The following is a 21692-nucleotide window of genomic DNA, read 5'->3' as shown; positions in this document are numbered from 1 at the left end:
TCACTCGGGAAACTTCAAGAAACTTTGAAAAACAGCGCTACAGAAATGAGAGGTCTCTTTGGTATATGCAAGGATAAATATTCACAGTGCAATTAGTTACTGTGGAGTTGTACTGTCCAAGAAATATAAGGGGTGGAGAACAGGGAAATTCTGGAATCAGAAGAGAAAGATATTTGGAAATTTTTAAAATAGAAGCCCTATAGAAAGCAGGTCACACGGGACAGAAAAAAAGAGATATCCTCATTTTTCATCATTAAATGAAATAACTTTGTAATTAAACACAGATTCCAGAGTGCTTGTCTGTTAATTCACTATAGATGGAGTGAATTAGCAGTTGGTTAGGAAACACACACTGCAAAAAACTGGACATAAAATAAGCATACATAAGGCTATATTTTTCCTTTTTAGACTTCCACATCTACACACGTGTATCTTTTCATCTAAGACTGTACATTCCCATCCCTGTTGCAGTGAGCTAGCTGAACATCTCGGCACTGGCCAGGATTGCAGCAGAGATGGTCTTTGCAGCTTTCCAGGGTTTGTTACTGCTCCAACTTCTGCTTTTTGCTTTTCCAAATTCTTTGCTGTTCTTCCTGTTACTTCGTACATTCATTTCCAAGCAGTGAAGCCTGAGCAGGACAGCTGGGAAACCTGCATGGAACCCTGCTTCCTACCCCAGTTCACTGTTCCATCCATATCACAACACAAAAGCCCAAGGGAGCCCCAGGCCTACTTGGAGACCCAAAAGCCCTAGTTATTGATGGAAATCCTGCTTGGGCCCCTGAAGCCTGGGGAAAGCTGTATGTTTGCTGTATTTTGCTAGCAAATTTTTTTTGATTCCTTGGAGATCATTACAGCAGTTAGGTCTGCTTTGTGCCTCTCTTGTCTTTAACCCCATTTGAGACCTCAGATGAAGTCCGTCCATGGACAGCAGGCATGCTCCAAGCTTTTTTATGGGAGCAGTGGACTAGGAAGGAACAGGGTTTCCAAGCCTGGTCAGAGCCAGGCTGGGCAGCCTCTATCCCTCCTGCAAAAAGGGATGGTATGACTCATGACACCATGGAAAGAGACCCTAATGTTGCAGTATCTTCTGCTTGAGGCACTCCACTGAAAACCTGCATTTAATGTTAGAGACTTCACATGTTCTTGCTCACTAGAAGCACCACAAGCTGGGGTGTCTGTGCCACTTCTGTGCCATGTAAGAGATGAGCTCATGCATTTGGCCACTCCTCCAGGCATGTGTCACTTTATGTCCCTAATTTCAACTTCTGTCCTTTTTGATGCATGTCTGAACAAATGAAAGAAAGGCTTTTCTACTAAGTTCCAACTTTATAAGGTAAATTACTCTTGACGATCAGTGCTGCTATGCTACCTCTATAGTTTTAAGTAGTCAGGCTAATTGTGACAGCAGTGATTTGTTTGTTTTGATTCAGATGTTTCATTTCAGAAAGTTGTCAGTTATATTTTGTTACCATTAGTGTCAGAGAACTTGCACAGGTCAGGAAATGTGTATAGCCAACAGCCTACTCACTTGGAAAAGCATCCATAGACAATAAAGTTTTATGAACAGAAATTTAATGACATGGATCTTTCCAGACTTTCCAAAGAGACTGAACTGAACTGATTATTTTTGATGCTGAGCCCTTGTAGTTAGGTATTCTGCTGCTAATGCACACCACATCCTGTTCCACTGCTGTATAACGGTGCCATCTGTAATCAATCGTGCTTCATCCACCCTTAGCTCCGGGGGGTGATATCAATTAACAATTAAAAGAATCCTCTTTCCATTTAAAAGAAGAAATGCCACCCTCTGGTAGCAGCTCAGCAGCTGGAAAGGCAGCCTATCAGGCAGACGGAGAAGGAACAGCAGAAATGAATATACATATGTATATTCATATATAGTGTTTGATTTTCTTGAGCAATTGCCATTTTATCTTGGAGTAACCGTTGAATCATTTGCAGGAGGATGTCAGATAATGCTCTCTTCAAACCCAAGCAAGCTGTATTTGCAGTCAGGGAGAACCACGGGGTGCCTAATGTGCAAGGCTGATATTTACTGCATTACAAAAATAGCTCTAAAGATTGTCTGGCTGTCTCATTGTGTGAACACAGAGTTGTACTCTGCTGCTGCCCTTTCTGCCCAAGAAACACACTGATCAAGGGCCACACAAGATGGGCTGGAAGACGGGACTCTTTCCGAATTGTGCAGAACAACTGCCCTTTTTCAGGGAAGAGGACATTTTCAGCTACTCTGTTCATAGAAAGCACTCTCATCAGATAAACAAAATCTATATTTTTTATGTTTTTGTCCTCCTGGTTATGCACTGCATGAATTCAGAATGATTCCTATCCTTGTTTGAGGTAAACAGTCTTTTCTTATCCAATTCTCTTTGACTGTACGGAATAATTGCTGGAACATAATTGTAAGATTTGAGACCAGATAACTGGAGTATGAGCCATTCAAATGCCATTATTTCTGTCTGGCAAACATTCAGCACAAATTGTCATGTGCACGCACTTAAAAATTCACTTCTTCTGTATTTGAATTTCTTTTATAGTGAGTTTTTCACCTATCCTCAAGCTCAGTAGTACTTGAATCTCTTTCATAAACAACAGTTTTGAGAGGTTAAAGATGTTCTCTGCATTTCCTTTACTCTGAAGAGCACACTCCTTGTAAAACATGATTAGGATAGACACAGCCCTCCACATCCAAGTGGTAATGTTCTATAAATAACATTTACCCAGGCAAGTTTTATATGCAGGCTTAGCACTATACTGAGCCTGAGGAAGTTCAAGTCCAGACCTCCTTGGAAGGTTGCCCAGCCACCAGCCTATGAGCTCCTCTGCCTACAGGACAGCCCCTACCCCTCTGTTAAAGCTTTGCCGTCCTGCAAAGGAGATGTTGTGAATTCAAGAGCCACTGAGCAAATGGGAGTTTTATTCACTCTATATCATTTTTCCCCTCTTCACATTCCTGTACAAAAGTGAGGATGGAATTGTCAAAAGAAATAGTTTGAATTAGACATGGCTCACCAAGGAAAATACAGAGTTTGGTCTTAGCTATGTTAAATGAGAGAAGTTGCCAAATAGTCAGAAATAAACTAGATTAACTAGTAGAGTTTAGATCGCTGTGGGAAATAGGAGCGTTGACTGCTTTCTACCAGAGTGATGGAATTTCTTAAGGTTCTTTTCTTCCCAAAAAGATTTATCAAAAACTAATATAGTCATAATTTGTCAGCAGCCATGAAGTTCAGGCACCTTAGGCACTTTTTCAGATTTCTACATAATCTTCAATGTCTAATATACTATGGGAAATACAATGAAATATACCCTGTTCCTAATTGATTCCTTTTGCATCACATTTTTCACACAAGCTTGGCTGTTGGCCTTTCTTTGCTAAGTGAGGGTTTCAACAAGTGGAGAAGATGAATGGCCAAACCAATCAGCTACAGAATATGCAAAAGGTCAAAGCATTCAGCTAGCACATTGCAGGCTGCTTCAGATAAATGAAGCATAATAAATCGAATAACTTTCTCTTTGAACAAACAAAATAAGGAAACTTGAAAGTAGTTCAAGCCGATGTTTTCTTTATGACTTGAAGTGCTACATGTATAGCCCTTTCGAATATGGAGTAGGATAAAAGTCTTTTCCTATGCTATCTGGTTGAAAGAGAAGATAGGAAAAATAAGTAGTTTGCTTATGTGAGGTTGAATAGATTTGTGTCATATAAATTAAGATTGGTGTGTGCATGCAGTGAAAAGTTGTTATCCTTTGTGTATGTCTGTAGCATTCTTCTTCACAGGGGTTTTGAATGAGTGGCTTGTAGAAACATAACCTCACTAATGTACCCTTGAGTCCTGGGCAATAAAAAGAACAAAGCCGAAGGTTGCAAAGTGCTTCAGTACAGCTGTCCTCACTGTCTCTGTTCTTAACCTCCAAAACCAATGGGCCTACATTTCTGTAGTCATGTTAAAGCCCAGGATTTAATGTGTTGGAGGAGCAGCGGTGGGGCTGGTACTTCACTCACATTTGCAGGGCATTGACGATGACACCACAGAGCAGAGAGGATAGTAGCAGAGGTAGCAAAGCACCAATGCCACAGGGCCAGCAGAGCTGGCTTTCCCGCAGGTACAAACTCCTTGTTTGTAATAGAGAAGGCTGTTAATGGTGCTCAGAGGAACTGTTTTGTTTCCCAGTGCTCCCAAACCACTGTGTGGGCTAATTTTAAATGAATCTGTTACTTTCAGGCTTATCTTTTGTTGCTGCTGGGCTTGCACTTGGCAGAAGAAAAATAAATATAAGCTATTCTTATTACACTGTCTTGAATACCAAGCATGTTTTCATTCCATCTAGCTAATATGAGTAGAAGATAAACTGGTGGCCTATTTCCTCTTTCTCTTCCAAAATAAAGGAGAGTGATAAGCTGAGGCCTCGTGGAGAGGAAGCTGAGATGCCTCTGGAGGGTACATCTGTATAGCCAGCTATGAAGCAAAGACCTTGCTCTGAAAGGGATGTGAACTGACAGATATGGGCTTTATTTCCCTTTCCACTATAGACAACTGTGCCTAGTGATATGATCATAACATTTTCCGAGTAACATAAATGTCTAGAGTTTGGAGAACAGCTATATTGGTCTGCAGTGCAACATACCGGAATGCATTAAGATAAATAAAAGAAAAATAATAAGCACAAGGCAGAAAGTTTTAATAACTGAAACCAGATAGTTCTGTACTACAAAAGTGTTATTTCTGCTGTTTGTTTAGTTCTGCATTTGGAACAATGGTCACTCTCTGTGCTTTGAGAAAACAGATTACTGGAGAAAAAAAAATGAGATAGATTGACAATTTAGATAAAGCATTGCTTTTTGCTGATGTTAGTTTACAACACCCTACTCATTTCAGTTTGTCAGTCTTTCCTGTTTGTCAGCCTTTCCTGTTTGTCATTCTCACTGTGTTCCCAGCAGTGGCTTAAGACATCAATACATTTTTGCAGTTCTGTGCTCTGGTCTATAACACTCCCGATGGAAAAGTTTGCCATTGAAGGAAAAGGCAGGGAAGAAATAGCAGGAGAAAAGCCCTCCTCATCTTGTGGAGAAGTATGTAGGTGAAGTGAGAGTCCAACTGAAGTTTTAATTGCTGATAAATAGTGGAGGAAACGGAGCTGCAATGCTCTACCCTATTAAGACTCCAAGCTTTAACATCAGGTTGATCTGATTCACTGGAGGGTGAGAAACGCAATGCCCTGTACCACTTGCAACAAATAGCACTCAGTTTCAGAACAGTACATATAGCACCACCGTTCCAAGCTGCACCAAGCAGATAAGATTTAAATCCTGCTTGTTAGCTTTACATTGGTGACTAATGATTGAATGGAGGTGCAGAGCTGAGCTGACTTCAGTTAGGTAATCTCACTGGGTAAATGAGCTTTAGACTGTGTTTTCTAGCAAATTTGGGCTAAGAATAAATTATACTCGTTTGAAAAATCTCAAGCCCTGTTGGAGTTGCAGTTTGCATTCCATACAGATACAAAAATACATATGGAGTTAATCCATTGGTACCAAGATGCTTCCCTGAAGTGTGTGTCCCCAGCAGCTTCCAGACCCATGCTGTTCCTCATGGTCATATCCCACCCTGCAGCCATTCACTTCTTGGACTTCTCCAGGTGGATGCACCAACTGGGGGTCATGAAAGCAACACCCCTTAAAAACAAAGCAAAAACTTTTGTGTGTTTTGGCATCATATTTTCTTGTAACAACTGAATTTCTTTTCATTTAGGGCACTGGACAATGGCATATTTCTGTTTACCTGAATGAAGTTCATCTTCATTCATATCACTGCGGATCAGGAGAGAATAAGGCTTCTGGCTTTTAGCAGCTTTGTGACTTCCTAGACTGCTCTGTGCTATATGAACCTTCTCATTCTCTCAGTACCAAAACAAGTCTCGAGCAGTTACATTAACATTGTGACAATTGAATTGGATGTTATCTGGATGTAAATGCATTCAGCCATAACAGAGGAAAATCTTAAATCCCAGCATCAAAGGATACTTCATTTTTTAATGCCTCAAAGTCATATTCCTTCCTGCCAGCACATCAACGGCCTCGTGGTTCACTGCAAGAGGAAGGTTTTGTTTGATTCCTGGCTCAGATACATGTGTTGGAAATGTCCCTGATACTTATTAGAACCTGCTGAATCTTAAAACACTTTGGTCAGAGAAAGATTTAAAATATGTCATCAGAAAAACATCCCAGCTGCTTTTCTCATGAGAGGATACAAAATGACAATTTGTCTAGGATCTGATGACTATGTTCCTTGGAGCACATTTTCTCTTATGCATCTGTTACATGGATTCCTATTTTTTTTATTCAAGACACAGCAAGCTGTTATGCAAAAAACGTCCACATGTACACAACCATATGAAAACTTGTATTCAACAGCAAGACAAGAAGATAAATCCAGATAAATCTGAGATAAATTCCTGCCAGTCTTCTCTAAGCCACTAATAAACACTTTTGTGTTGTTTTTTTTTTCCAATGTGACAGGGGTGATATCCTCTGCTGTCTTGAGAAAGGAATAGGAATACGATGCAGCAGCTCACATTTTCCTAAACTCGTGCAGAAGAAGGCAAGCACGAGAATGCGGGCAACGTTCGCTGAATCATCTTTAAAAATTCTAGGTAATTACCATAAGCATACCAATACAAGATTACAGTGTTGCCTGTGCCTAACAGAATATGAATAATTCCTGCTCACAAAATTAAAATTAAGATACCCAAACCATTGAGTTTCTACAGTACATTAAAGTGTCTTGATAAGGACAGTATTTGTATTTTACTACACTTTCATTTGCAACTAAGATCACCAGCAGATCATTAATTTGTACTCCACTGAAATAAAATTGGCTCTCCTGAAATCCTTACTCTCATCATTGGCAGCAGTATTTTGTCTATATTGATTGAATGCACAGGATCCTGTTCTTAATTCTTAGCTAAAAATGTGAAATACTTAATACACGGGTTGCTCCAAAACTAATGCCTCCTGCTTATTCCCATGGAAAATACAATGGATACACAGACCGCAATAACACTATTTGATAGAGTAAATTCTCAACTACAAAACACTGTTTTCAACATAGTCACCAACATTAGCTCTGCATTTTTGCCTGTGACGAACAAGAGCCTGCATGCTGCACTTGGAAAAATTTGTGCCAGTGGAGGTGCTCCACTGTTATTGTCACCACTGCTGAAATGCACCACCCACTGCTTCACTGTGCTCACATCCACTATTCAGTCTCAATAAACATTCAGCAAACGTCGATGAATGTCAAGGGGGGCAATTTTTTCCACTTGGAGGAATTCAGTGACACACCTTTGCTTCATCCACACTTCCATGTCAGGAGCCATTTCATCAGACTGCCCCTCTGCTGCCATCTGTTGCCTGGCAACAGAATATAATGAAATATTGGTGGGAAGTTTCAACCTCTATTGCCATACCGCCAATATTGCCTCTGATGTCATGGGCCAACATAATAAAATAGGAGGCATTACTTTTGGAGCAGCCCTTGTATTTCTGTGTCATGTTAATTAGAACATTTGAATGAACAAGATCATCTGCAGGCACTTCACGGGTTGCATTTTGACTTTAGCTGATTTTGTCATATAAGATTGATTTCTTCTTTCAGGTGCATCAAACACTTGAAAATTCCAGTCTAATTCAGTCTAATGAGTCCATCTTAGCTTATGTTAATTTTGCAAGATAATATGGCTGACAAAGCAAAAGTCACTTAAAAATGGCAACAATAAATCCTTATGTCATACTAGCATGAGCAGATCTGTTGGATGCTTTTCCAAAAGTGATCAGTGTTTTGGTTGGCTATTCAGGATTCTCATTTCAAGACAGTACCCAGCATAAGTGTCTACAGAAGTTTGTCATGGTACTAACATGGAATTTGGGTGCTCAGAGACTGAAATTTCCAAAAATCACAATGTTTTGTAGTTTAGGCTTAGACATTGATGCCTTTTTGTTCGCTTATTTTTAGCTGCTCTATAGAGAGAACTCATATTTGCAAAATGGGAACTTTATTGATTCATAAACGCACATCATGTGGGTCAGCTGTGGCTGGTTGAAATAAATTCCTCACAACAAGGAGGAATTATTCCCCTTCCACATGAGCTCAGGCAGTTCTTCTGCTTGAACGACATTTCATGTGCTCCACTATCTTAATGTGAGCAAAGCAGAACAGTCATCCCCAGTACAGAGATGCCTTTGAAAATCATGACTCTGTTATTTAAAGCTTGACGGTTTCTCAGAAGATAGGATAGCTGCCATGATTTTCTTTTGAAAGCCTCTAAAATCGCAAAAGAGACGCAGTTGGGACCTCAGTTCCTCTGCTGTGAGAGGAGCACCCTGCATTGCGGCAGCAGAGGAAGCACGTGAGAAAGCCCCTGGACCTGTCCCCAAAGCCTCAGAGCAAGGAGTACTGCCTCTGAAAATATGGGGAGTCTCCCTTCCGATTTGGGGAACAGGCTCCTTTGGCAGCTCTGAGCACTTGGTGCTTTTGAGGGTGTTGCTTCTTCCTTCACTTTGAGGCAGACAGTGCTCCTCCCAAATCCCACGCTGAGGGGATGACATGCCAGAAAGAGCATGATTTTTTCCTCTTCTCTGTGTCTTTACTGAGGAGACAACTTAGCTGATAATGCTTTCCAAAGATGATATAACGTTACCTCGGGGAGGCTATGCCCCACATCCTGCTAGGAATCTGTCCCACCTCTTCAGTCCAGAGCACAAGCTTGCTTGTTGCTCTGCAGTATACATTGAGCTCCTTCCAGCAGGAGTTTTATAGCAAGCAGACAGTTGCTTTAAATTAGAAAAGTTGGCAAGTGTCCGAGGAAAGGAGTGGGAGCTTATTTAGCTGAGACAGACAGTTACAAAGCTCAATATAAGAGCATCAAGCTTCAAATAAGTTTTCATGAAGTACATTATCTGTCGTTGAGGCGTTCAAATTGGCTTTAACGGATTTGGAAATACCAACAATTACCTGTTGCCTTGAATTTACTGCTCCTACAGCACGACCCAAAAGAAGTGTGTTGCTTTTCCTGGAAAAATTTGGTGTCATCTACTCGAATGTAAAGGTAAGTTGCAACAGATTCTATTTTCCTATTCTGACTTCTTTCCAAAGAAGGGAACATAACTCTCAGAAAAATGCAGGTTTTTGCTGGGATACACATGATTCCATTAAAAATCCATTGCAGTAATGCTTCTGTGAAATTTGTTTATGTATCTTGTAAGAAAGAAAGACTTTGACGTGTACGCACATAACCTTCCTGTCAGAAATCACCAGGCAGATTTTTAAAAAATAGAGGACACAATTTTCTGGTAAAAAAATTCTTTATAAATGTCTACCTTTCACAAGGCTTAGGGTGATGTAATTGCTTAAAACCTTAAGAAATATTTATTTCTTTTTAGCTTTAATCTTACGTTCCATCAACCCAAAATAGAGATTATAGACTTTTTCCCTCGTGAGTGGTTCCAACATCATTCCAAGTATTCACTTGAACCTTTGTTGCTATGGTTTCATAGAAATTTGTTTTGCAAAAAAAAATCTGTAAATACCGAATAAATCATTTCGCTTCAGGGTTGTGCTCTTGCAAAGTTAATCTCTTTTTTTTTAAAATTTATTAAGCTCTCACAAAAAAAAAAAAAAATCTATTTGTTATTCTGGTGGGACATTTATTCTGTTGTGGTTTTCCTTCCCAAGGTCATTTAACTTTTTGTGTTTCCACTGCTACTGGCAGCACACTTTGTGGCTATATGCTACAGACAGTGGAGAGAGTGGGTGTTGTTAAATAGAGTGTAAGTGATTGAACACAACCATGGTCTGAGTAGGTGAGAGTGTAAGTGGATAAGCAGTTTCTTGCTCTTCCTCTTCCCCTGGGTCTCTGGTTACCATTATTCAGAGGGTGCTGAGGCAACGCTTGCTTGCGTGCCAGCTGCCCAAAACATGATACTCACAATGGTGGCTAGTTTTTCTAACCCACTCGCTTTCAAGGAAATGATGGAGATTTTCAGGCTGCCGAAGTTTTAGGAAAATATGGGTGTGAGCATAACATTACACAGCCCTTAGAGCTGTGCAAGCCATGGTAATTTGCTATTACCAACTCTTCTGATGAATGGAGAAACAGAAACATGCTTCAGAAATCACACAACCATCGTGCGCAGTGAGTTAAAGAGACAAATCTACTTCTTCCTGCAATCCCCTGGTCCCCATTCTCCCTGACTTAGATAGTTTCAGCTGTGCTACTGGAGTGGGTTTTCCCTTTCAGAGTAGGTGAAAATGCAGGGCTGCCCCACTGAACTCCCATACAGCCCAGCCTGCAGCTGTGTCCCCATAGACACACGCTCCACCTAAGGAATATATTTAAGAGTAGAGAAACATGGAGTGGGAAGGGCAGGGGAAATGCTGTGGAAAAGCAAAATTGGATGCGAAGGAGCTGATATGCCTAGCCCATTGGAAAGAAGGAAATCGTAAAAGCCTGCTTCCTTCTGGGAACCCCTGAGTTAAATGTTGTGCCAAGTGGGAACCTCACCATCACTATCCTTGCTGAGCTGTGGAAAAGTAGGACTGGAGGTAATGTCCAACAAAGATCAGATGTGCAAAGACTATATGGCTCAAGGCAAAGGAAGTTCGTTCCCCTTCCTCCATGGCTGCCTGTTCCTTATCCTTCCTCCACAACACCCACCAACCTGAAGGGCAGGGGAAGGTGAAGGTGGTGAAACCCGGTCCTGCTCCTCCCTGCTCAGTAACACAGGAGACGAGGGAATTCCTGAAACTTTCTCAACCACAGGGACTGCTTCTGTCTCAGCAGCCATAACAGGGAATAATGCAAATACAAAGAACCTGGTATTTGTATTATTTCATTTCCACTGTCATCTCCACATTTCACTGTTGCATACATATATGGCTGCAAGGTGGACAAAAATCCACATAGGAACAGTGTCCTGAGGGCTGGATTGAGTGTCCCATTCAGTGTGATGGAGCTGACATATCCTTAATTCTCTGTAATGTGTCCACTCACAGGTCTGTCACATGTGCTAGAAAACCTAATGTTCAAGGTCCTTACACCAGTGCTACAGCAACATTACACATACTGTCACTGCATGATGAAATAAAATCCATGTTCCCAAAGAGACACACTGCAGATGATAAAATGCAGAAAACTTAACCTCAGATCTCACCTTCTGATTCCTACAGGTTACTTATCACAGATACAAGAAAGGTCAAACTCCATTTTAACTGCTGATGTGGATTTTTTGTTAGTTGAAAGGACAGCAAAGCAATTATGTGATTTCCTTGGCAGAAAACTCTACACACTCAGCAAGCTTGTCTTTTGTGTTCAAACAGGGAAAATAAAGGCTGCAAGTGAGATAATTACTGGGCATACTTAACGTTTTAATGATGGGCATCAGGCTGCAACTGTCAGCAAAATGTTATCATTTCTGCTCATAGACTCTCTAAATTAAGAGGTGCAGATCTATAAAGTAGTTTCTTTCTCTTTGGAGCTGAAGAAGAAATCCAGATTAGTCTGATTTCACAATGCTGAAGTAAATTGTTCAGGTTCTCCATATATTAGGATTTAATTTTTATTTTGAAAAAGCAGGGTGGATCTGATTTTGGGTGTCCAGTCCTGATACTGGATGTGAATTGAAAAGCTCATAATAATGAAGGCAGTACTGCAAAGGACCTGACTCAATACTTCAGAGATATTTTACAGTTTCACTTAATGTTGAGCGAGAGGGGATAGAATTGTATGATTAAATAGTCTACACAGTTCTGTCAGGTGTAAGCCTTGGGAAGGGCAGAACAAAACCAGATCTTATTACAAATAATAATGGGATCAGATTTAAAGGGAAAGATTAGGCTGTACATAATGGGAAAATGCTGCTGGCAGTGAGAGGTGTGTGGTTATAAAACAATCTGAGGGAAGGAGGGGAAAAGTCTCAGTGCCTGGGATGTTTCACTTTGTCTGGGCAAACCTAGAAGTCTGTGGGGAACAATCTTTCCTAGGCTGATAGATGTGAGAGTCCATATGTTGTGCTGGCTTAAATTTACTGGCTTGTGATCAGTCTATCTACTGGATTTGTATTCCTCATCTGCATAGCATCTCTCAGCCCCAAGCATGGTGCAGCCTACAGAAGTGGAGGCCAAGTCTCCAACAAGATTTAATTGAGATACTTGGCTGTGTTTGGATACCATCAGGCCACCCATCCTATTTTCAGCTTTATGCTGTCCCCTCCCCCTTTGGAGAGACTCCAAACTCAAAATCAGACACCCTGCTATAAACAGGAACATCTGGCAAGAGTCTGAGGTTAAAGCTGGGGAAGGAAGGAAACAGTTCCATAGTGGGAAGCTTTTTAGGATATATTGTAATGCACTCTGTTTTATTTCTCTGAGGTTTTTTACATTCTTTCAATAAATGTATTTTCTTTCAGCAAAAATGATAGTGGAGAGGATATTAATAAGTACACGAGACCTAAAATGCAGTTTAAAAAATGTGCAGTAAAAGCAGGGAGTGACGCTGCTATGAAAACAAGAAGGGCTCATAGGGCAGAACTAAAGAGGTGTGTGTCCAGCCTGTTCACCCCACCTCTTTCCTGTTGTCCAGTGGGCCTCGTCACTGGCTCTAGGCCAATGCGGGGAACTGATTTGGGAGCTGCTGAGTGGGACCTCCCATTTCTTTACTGTTTGGAAAAAAAAAAACAGAACTTTTTCTGTATTGGTCCAGGAAAACTCTCCTTTTTCTTGGAGGGAGAAGCTCCCTCCTGTTGGAACACGTGCCTTCTGTTCTTGCTTGCTGTTAGACTGAAGACCAAAAGTCTTTTCCCTTTTCAGCAGTCCATAAAAACTTGATGTTACGCCAGTCTTGTTAGCCCTGCACTGATGTTCCTGCACAACTCTGGTCTGCTGTGCTTTCATGTACCCAGGGAATAATTCCACACCCTGACACATCCAGGCTGTTGATTCTTGTCCTTTTTCACATATAATTTCTTTTCATTGTCACTGAACAGTAGAAACGTCTCTCTTAGGACTTAACGGAGAGACACCTAAGTTACTTTCTGCATCCATTGCTCATTCCGGACACTACGTTTATGTTTTGTTACAGAGCAGTTGACTCCTTTGAGACTTTCCGAAGTCCAGTTCTGCATGGAAATGCTCTGCAGGTTATCTGCCAGAGCCTGAACTTTTTTGGCCCTAAACCACAAGAACAGTCTTTGATCACAGCCCAATTTTAGAAACTCTCTCAGTTCCACATGCCTTTATTTGTCTCCAATATGTCTTCAATTCTTCTACCTTTTCCTCCTCCACCTATCTGGTATTCTCTTTTTTGTAGTCCTACAATTTTTCTTATGCCTCTATATGCTCACCCAGGGGTTTCCCCTTCACCATGTCCTTCAGGGAGCTCTGGAGAAGAGATCCTGTTGGCATCCACTCCTTCCTGAAGCCATAGCGGTCACTGGGCAACTCTGTAACCCCTGCTCAAAAAATATGGAAAGGCAATGTTGTTGTCAAGCTTCCAGTTGGCCGATTTCCCAATGGTTGGGAGGAAGACCCCAGCTGCTTTAGCCTCTCTGAGTTGCTGTTGTTGTTACTCAGTGCAGGAGTTCATGCTAGAAAGTGGCCAAATTGTCTTGAGCACCAGCTTTGAGGTGAGGCAGCAAGAAGTTGTTCTGAAGAGAGGTAATGATTTTTGGATGGTCTACGCTCCAGCAAAGCAATTCCCATAAAGGCCTGTAGTGCAGGTCTACTCCTAGAGGAAGAAAATTTTCACTTTTATCCTCAGCCATAAAGGAAAATAAATAAATAGAATACCCTATTCAACTTTATTTCAGTATTACCTGAATATATATCTGAATGCTCCCTGTAGACATGCAAAGATCAAATTCTCCCAAGGGCATTGCAGCATTTAAAAGTGCAGCATGGGCATTCAAACAGAAAAACAGTTTAGGAAGGACAAGCACAACAAAAAGTAATTCTGCTAGCTGTGAAACATGTCATCACACCTGCCTCTCCCCTCCCTACACCCTACACCCTCTGAGAATAGGTTCCCCCAAGAGTCTCTGTTTCCCACTTGGGTGGCTGAGTGATGCTTTCAGTGCTGTACGAGAGCACTGCACCAAACAGTGAGGTTTTGGCTTCTCTAGAAGAGTATCAGCTACATTTCACCATCTTTTAAGTTTTATAGTGAGGTTACACTGCTTTACATGAGAGTGGGGTTTTTGGAGGCTGTATTTTTTGAGAAAAAAGACCTCAAGTGGCCATCAGTATCTCAAGGAGAACAGAGTTTCCTCTGTATTACTGAATAGGACAGCTCCCTGCACATAGCTCTGCTGTGGTTTTGTAGCCTTCTTTAAGCAGAACTGTGATTAAAAATTCCTGTGACAACTCTCAGGCAGAATTAAATTTACATTGCATCACAACTCAGTGATGCCTCCTAAATGACCAGGAGGTGCCCAGCTCATCATACCTGTACTGTACAATCAACATGCAGTGACTCTGCCTGGGGTTTCTTGCACTGATAGAAAGGATATCTAGCTCTGAAAGACCTAATGGATTATTTGAAAACCTTGGCTAAATGCACATAATCCTCAAACCTATCTGGAAAAATAGCCAGGCAGAAAAGTAGGGCATCTTAGGAGCAGGAGCTGTCTGTTGGAAACCTCCTGGCATCACAGTTTCTCCCTTTCTCTAGGCATGCTCTGTCCTTGCAGTCTAAGGCTGTGGATTAAGAGTTTTGAATGTCAAAAACTGGAGCAAAAACCTGATGAGTGCATGTAAAACATCTGGTTCTGCTGTCTTAGTAAAACTCTGGAGTGAGATCCAGGCGTTTTCAGAGGGGCCACATAAAGGGATGCAGGGATAGGGTTCATCATGGGTGCAGCTCCATGGATGCCCAGGTTATATTTGGGCATATATATCCTGCTGCATCTGGCAGGATTTAGCCCAAGCTTTCCAATTCTGCAGACAGCAGCTCACACCAAGAAGGGCAGTTCTCATACCTCCTGCATGAGGTGAAAGCCCATGCAAATGCTTTGACACAGTGCACCTCCTGGCCACTTTCAGCCTTTCTCAGAGATCTGGAAGTTGTATCACCCTCAGGAGATATGCCAGGGTTGTAAAACATCTTAGTCCCCTAAACTGGCACCCTTTCCCTCATCACAGGGGATGGTGGGACAGTGCTTGCTGCATGTGATCAGTGCCATTACTGCTCCTGCTCGAATGACCTCTGTGATTATTCTGGAACAAGGTCTGGATTCCTTGTGATTAAGACTAGATGATCCCATAGCAGAAACAGTTTTGCTTGCATGGAAGAATTGCCAAGATACCCTTAAAAGGCAGGATCTGCCTAGTACACACTGCTGGAAACCTTCACTGCCTCTGCAGTCTGCCTCAGACACCAGCCAGGCCCAGCCCTGCAGCAGCCATGGGCCTCCTCTGCTCAGGGAAAGGCCTAGTTTTCCTGGCCTACGTGGTTGGAAATGGATAGGACTATGCCCAGTCCCTGGCACCCCATCCCCTCCAGCATCCCAGCAGCTCACCCTGCAAGTTTGCTGTACATGATTCCTTCCCAGTGTGTCAACGGAAGCAGATGTTTCTAATTTATTACTAAAAACAAACAATCCTAAAAATATGCAGCAGCAGGGGGAGAGTCGGGGGGGGGGGGCTTCCACTTAAAGCTCATTTATAAATTGGATAATTAAGGTTAATTTGTTCACAAATGAAGTAAATGTGTGCTAGATATTGTTACCACTGCTTCCTCCTTGTAATTTTTGCAAACCCTCGGCATTGCTAAATGTCCTAGGTCTTTTAAACCTGAGGTAATGAAACACCTTCCTGTTCTGCTAGCCAAAAGTGCCTGGCACTGCTTCCTTTAATCAGCAACTGTAATATTTATCTATTTAGACCGTATGAACGTTATTTTTGTATAACAGGCACTTCAGCCCTCTGTCTCGTAAGTGCCAAAGGCAGGCAGAGCAGCACTTCTTGCTCCTGAAGACATCATTTCATCCCCAGCTGTCTGAGAGCAGCAAAACACAGTGCCCAGGGAGACCTAGGGAGAACATTACTGGTATCACTTGTAAAAAGAAGCTAGGCCAGCAGGTCGAGGAGGTGATCGTTCCCCTCAGCTCTGCTTTCATGAGACCTCACTGGAGTGCTACATTCAGCTCAGGTTGGAACCAGATGATCTTTAAGGTTCCTTCCAACCCAAAACATTCCATGATTCTCTGATATCGTAGCAGTGTTGCAGACCTCAGCTAACCTCAGAGAGCCTGAGCATTTGCACTTATCCTGAACCTTCCAGGCTACAAACAATATATGTACCCTACTTCTACTGACACCTACTTCACACCATCACTCTCTACTGCTTAAAGTTTGTTTTATTATTCATTATAAAAGGCTCTTTTCCAAGCAGCTTGGCACCTAGCCACACCATGTCTATCATGCACTGGCAGCATTAAAGTAACAGCACTGCAGTAACGTTAAAAAAGACCTTAAAAGCTCCTGGAGGCACAAGAGCAACACTCTCCCAGTTTTGCAGAAACATTTTATTAGAGAGCTGCTACCAGGGGCCTCTTCACCTTGGGTGTCTGCAAAAATTGCTGCGCTGAACTAAGCTCATTTATGTAAGAAATGGATGACCGTACTTACTCCCTCTGTCACAGAATCATAGAACCATAGAATGGCTTGAGTTGCAAGCAACCTTGAAACCCTTCCAGTTCCAAATCTCTGACATGGACAGGGCTGCCACCCACCAGATCAGGCTGCTCAGGGCCCCATCCAGCCTCGCCTTGAACATCACCACAGATGGAGCATCCACAGCTTCTCTGGGCAGCCTTTGCCAGTGCCCCGAGTGAAGAGTTTCTTCCAAACATCTAACCTAAATCTCCTTTCTTTTAGTTTAAAACTCTTCCCCCTTGTCCTATCACTATCAGACCATGTAATAAGTCATTCTCCCTACTGTCTATAAGCTCCCTTTAAGTACTGGAAGGCTGCAATCCTTGGAGCCTTCTCTTCTCCAGTCTGAACAAGTTCACCTCCTTCAACCTTTCTTCACAGCTGAGGTGCTCCGGCTCTCTGTCATCTTCATGGCCTCCTCTGGACCCACTCCAATAGCTCCATGCTTTTCTTGTGCTGGGGGCTCCAGGTCTGGATGCAGTAGTCCATCTGGGGCCTCACAAGGGCAGAGTAGAGGGGGGCAGTCACCTCCTTCACCCTCCTGGCCACCTCTCTTTAGATGCAGCCGAGGATAGAAGTGGCCTTCTGGGCTGCCACCTTACAATGGAATGGTAGTAAGGCTGTGGAGTGATGTTGCAATGACCAGAACTCTTCTCAGCAATCTCTTCTGTGATGAGCAGTGTTTCCTTCATGTTCTTAACTACTTGGTCTCTGATGAAGTAGCTGTACTTAAAATGAGTTTTGCTTTCAGGTGAAGATAAGCCTCACAATGAAAGAATGAGACTGTTCTTGCTTCCAAGCATCTCCAGTCTTCATCCATGTTTTCTGACCTCTAAAAGGCAAAGCAGCTTATTGCAAAATCCTTTCTGAACTAAGAATGGAGGAATGCACAGCTCATGACAAGCAGACTCAGGACATTTGTATATGCTTGAGATTTGCTTCTGATGAATGTGTTTACATTCTTAAATTATATACTCAATGAAGCATTCAAAAACAAATGTTCAGTCCCTATGAGGTCCGATAAAAGCCCTAAAGATGAGCTTTGATGTAGTTATAAATACATATATGTAAATATATATATGCTTCTGCACATTTTTGAGCCAGAACTTCAGCTGATGTCAATTAATTGTGCAGCCTTTGCAATCCATACAGCTGTACCAATTTATGTCAGCTCAAGATCTGTCCATTCAGGTTTCAGGACTGAGAAGTTGTATGGACGAGACAGGATATACTACGGGTTTAAAAAAGAAATGCCAGAATTCTTCCTTTTTAACACATAATTTAAAGCCTCAAGAGGAATTTGCAACTCTTGAGTTCTTGCCTATTAATCCTAGTTCATATACTAGCTGAGACCACATGAATGAGTGGCATTAGCATCTCACCTTAACTGAGATATAGCTGCAGTCCTGACTTTGCTGTCTTGGCAAGTCTGAGCAGGTGTGCAGCATGATTTTGAAGACAGGGGAGTGGTAGTGTGGGGTATCCACATCCACATATGGATTGCAAAGAATCTTAACAGGATAGCTCCAGGAAGCAGAAAAAGTCTAGCAGAGATCAGTGGCCCACACTATGTATTATTTTTCCCCAGGTATGACAGATATTGTTGCCTAGCTACATGTAATATATTACAGGGAACCACGCACAAATAGTGCTATTCTCCAAAAGAGAGATGTGAGATTGAAGTGAGAGGGCCATGCATATAAAGCAATTATTTAAATGCTTTCATTTTAGTTCTTGTATTTCAAGACTATCTTGTCTTTCAGTTCGTTACAAGCTCTTCTTATGTATGAACAGAATTTCAAAATAGAAATTGATCCCAGATGTCTTAAGTATATTTTTCCAGGCCTGCGCTTTTAAACAAGTTACAGCAGTATTCACCTTCATATAGTTTTTGATCATTATAATATGAATTCTCACTGACAGCAGTGGAGGTCATGAGGACCTTTCCTGGTTTTCAACACCAAGTTTTACTTGTTTGGATTCCATTCCAGATTGTCAGATGTGCTGCGTGTTAAGGAAAACAACTCATTTGATGATGTGTAGTACAGCTGCCTACCACATGTACAGCAGCAGTATTAGCACTTTCTTAATTTTCCCCCTCTTTCAGCTCCAGCCCTGGAATTGACTACACAGCTAGCATCTTACAAGTGCTGTGTTACTTTGACCCTTGGCTCAGAAAATGCTCCATAATAGCAGGCTGGCTTACAGCCTTCCTCTAGCCTCTAAATTTAAAAGAGAGAGGAGTGTCCAGCAGGTAGGAAGCCAGTTTGAGAGATGAATACTCAGTTTCTTTCCCTGCACCGTCTGTGATCTGTGGCAAATAAGGTCATCCTTGTGCCCTAGATCCATATCTGTAAAATAAGATACTATTTTTTGTTTTGCCTCCATAATGGATAAGTATAACAAATGTTCAGATACTGCAATAACCAAGAGTTTGCAATTACCTGGGATAAGGTGTACAGAATCCCCCTGCATCATAATCATTGAGTCATTGATCTCAAGGGTAGTGATCATGTCCCACGTGAAACAGCCTGCCTCTGTCACAGATCAACTACATCATGATGCACTGAACTTATTCAGTGTAGCTCTGCGTCTTCACTAAAAATATGTGTGGCCCCAGTCTGATCCTAGAAACTGTGTAAATGCTTTTAGGTAGGAATGTACCTCCAGGGAGCCAATGCAACTCTGAATCAGCGACATAGTACATCTCCAGATGAACCACCTACAGGTACTGAAAATTTACTGCATTGGGAAATAAGGTCTCTAGTTCACATTACCTGCCACAATATCTGACATGGCCACAGATTCAATGTTTCAGTTGTTCTGGCCCAGCTTTTACAGGCAATAGTGAAACTGAGCCTAGTAGTTCTTATTGACTGTGCATGTTGCATCTCTTGCTAAGTAGCCACATGTGGACTTCTTAAAAACATTGTGATGTGACACTGGAAATAATCATGGAATGGTTGAAGTTGGAAGGGACCTCTGGAAGTCATCTGATCCATTCCCCCTCGGCTCAAGCAGAGCCACCAGTGCCAGATTCAGATGGCTCCTGAATATCTCCAAGGAGGGGAATCCTCAGCCTCTCTGGGCAACCTGTGTCAGTGCTCCATCACCCACACAGCATAGAAGTCCATTTTTGATGTTCAGAAGCAACATCCTGTGTTCCAGTTTGTGCCCATTGATTCTTCTCCTGGAGCTTGGCTCCATCTTCTTTGAATCCTCCCTTCAGGTATTTCTGTACATTGATGAGATGCCCACAGAGCCTCCTCTTCTCCAGGTTGAACCGCCCCAGCTCTCTTGGTCTTTTTTCACAGGAAAGCAGAGCAGTGCTCCCAGCCTGCAGGCAGCACAATCCACTCTGTCGTCTGAAGAGTGTTCAAAAAATGAATGAGAAACATAAGACTTTAATTTACATATAAGTCTCTACACTTATTCTAGGAAAAAAAAAAAAAGATTTTAAGCTGTCTGATGTAGTAGATCATGATATAGGCTTCACCTGACAAGTCTCAGACATTTCTGTATGCATTACAACTTCTGGGGTCCTGGCCAAGCTTCCACTTTCATATTTCACATGGCAACTGCAATTTTAGCTGTGACTCTTAGTTTGTAAACTGTTATCTTAAGTCCTATATAAATCCACGTCTGCAAATATATATACAATATGCAGTAAAGTCAATGTTATTTTCAGTGAGGGAACAGCATGCAGAGGCCACTGCTGCTTCCTGTTGTGAGATATGATTACAAGTGGCCACAGTAAATCATGACGCCCTGACATTCCCACAGATTAGACGGCTGTGTTAGGGCTGAAACAGGCTGGGGTGAAATGACACAGCCCATACATGTAATGCTGCAAGTGCACTGCCCCTTGGCTTGCCACGTCCTCTGGGTAATGCCAAGTCCTAGGGTCAGAAGCAGAACCGTACCCGGAAATACTTAGCTTACACTCAAATTAGTGGTGTTACTGAAAATATCATTATTAGCACAAGATTTGGTTCTCAAAAGTTAGGTGTATATTCTGTCTCAAAAGGCATCACAAAGACCCAGGTAACAGATCCCAAGAGGGTTTTGGAGTTTAGCCTCTTGTGATTATGGTCAGAAAGCTGGATGGGATCCAAATGCTCCATTCATGCCTTCTGCAACCTGGGTGTGTGTGAGCAGTCCCATGTGCCAAGCATTGTTCCTGCAAACCATGTCACGAGATCCCTGCATCATCAAAGCAAGTTAAAAGAAAAAAAATCTCAGCTATTTTCTAAAAATAGAAAAGTTGACTTGTGAGAAAGGAGAGAAAATGCTTATTTGCTGACAGCCTAGCAGAGAGGGAAGAAGTCTGTCATATTAATTTACAATGTCTTGTGAATCAGGAGCCTGTAGAGGCATTGGTTAACCTACATGTGACAGTGAAATGAATGAAGACTGTGCAAGCTCCAACCCAGATATTGCATGTTCCTGGTAGTGCATCATGTCCAAACGGAGGTATGCATATGTTCTTTGATAGTACTTCCACATTCTGAAAACACAAGTGGAGAAGGTGAAGGGAAAAAGAGTTGGAGCCATTGAAAAGGAAAGAATTAAGATGAGATGAGTTTACTGTAGACTTAGGGTTTCAGCATTTGACAAAGGAACTGGATATAAATGGAAACTAAACTGAAAGTGAATGAGGTTCCCCTCAGTCAACACAATATATCACTGCTACTCCTCAGCTACAGCTGGGAGAGACCATTTATTTATTCATAAACAACTTTGAAGTTGTCTACATGTTTTAGTGACACAATAATCCTGCAAAAAAATAAAAATAAAAAAATAAAGTTGAACTCAAGTCTGCAGGAGATCATTCAAGTCCATTGGCACACAGAAGGAATTACATGCTGGACAAAAGATCATTTGGCTATTTTTCATTAAAGATACTTTTCTTAAGCTAGGAATCCTTATTAAAAGTTTTGAGGGTTTTTTTGTAATCCTTAT

The 21692-nt window shown here is 41.8% G+C and overlaps 1 protein-coding gene across 1 annotated transcript in view; it reads left to right on the top strand.

Annotated features, from left to right (window-relative positions):
- C1QTNF7 (C1q and TNF related 7) overlaps positions 8686 to 21692 on the top strand; it is a 47060-nt gene continuing 34053 nt past the window's right edge. The window contains exon 1 of the mRNA XM_021396358.1: positions 8686 to 9129. The gene's annotated coding sequence lies outside the window, so the exon portion shown is untranslated. The remainder of the gene's footprint in view (positions 9130 to 21692) is intronic.

The sequence above is a fragment of the Numida meleagris genome, chromosome 4, assembly GCF_002078875.1.
Source record: "Numida meleagris isolate 19003 breed g44 Domestic line chromosome 4, NumMel1.0, whole genome shotgun sequence".
In the NCBI taxonomy this organism is placed as follows: domain Eukaryota; kingdom Metazoa; phylum Chordata; class Aves; order Galliformes; family Numididae; genus Numida; species Numida meleagris.
The sequence above is the reverse complement of the archived record's forward strand: the minus strand, read 5'-3'. Positions and strand labels throughout refer to the sequence as shown.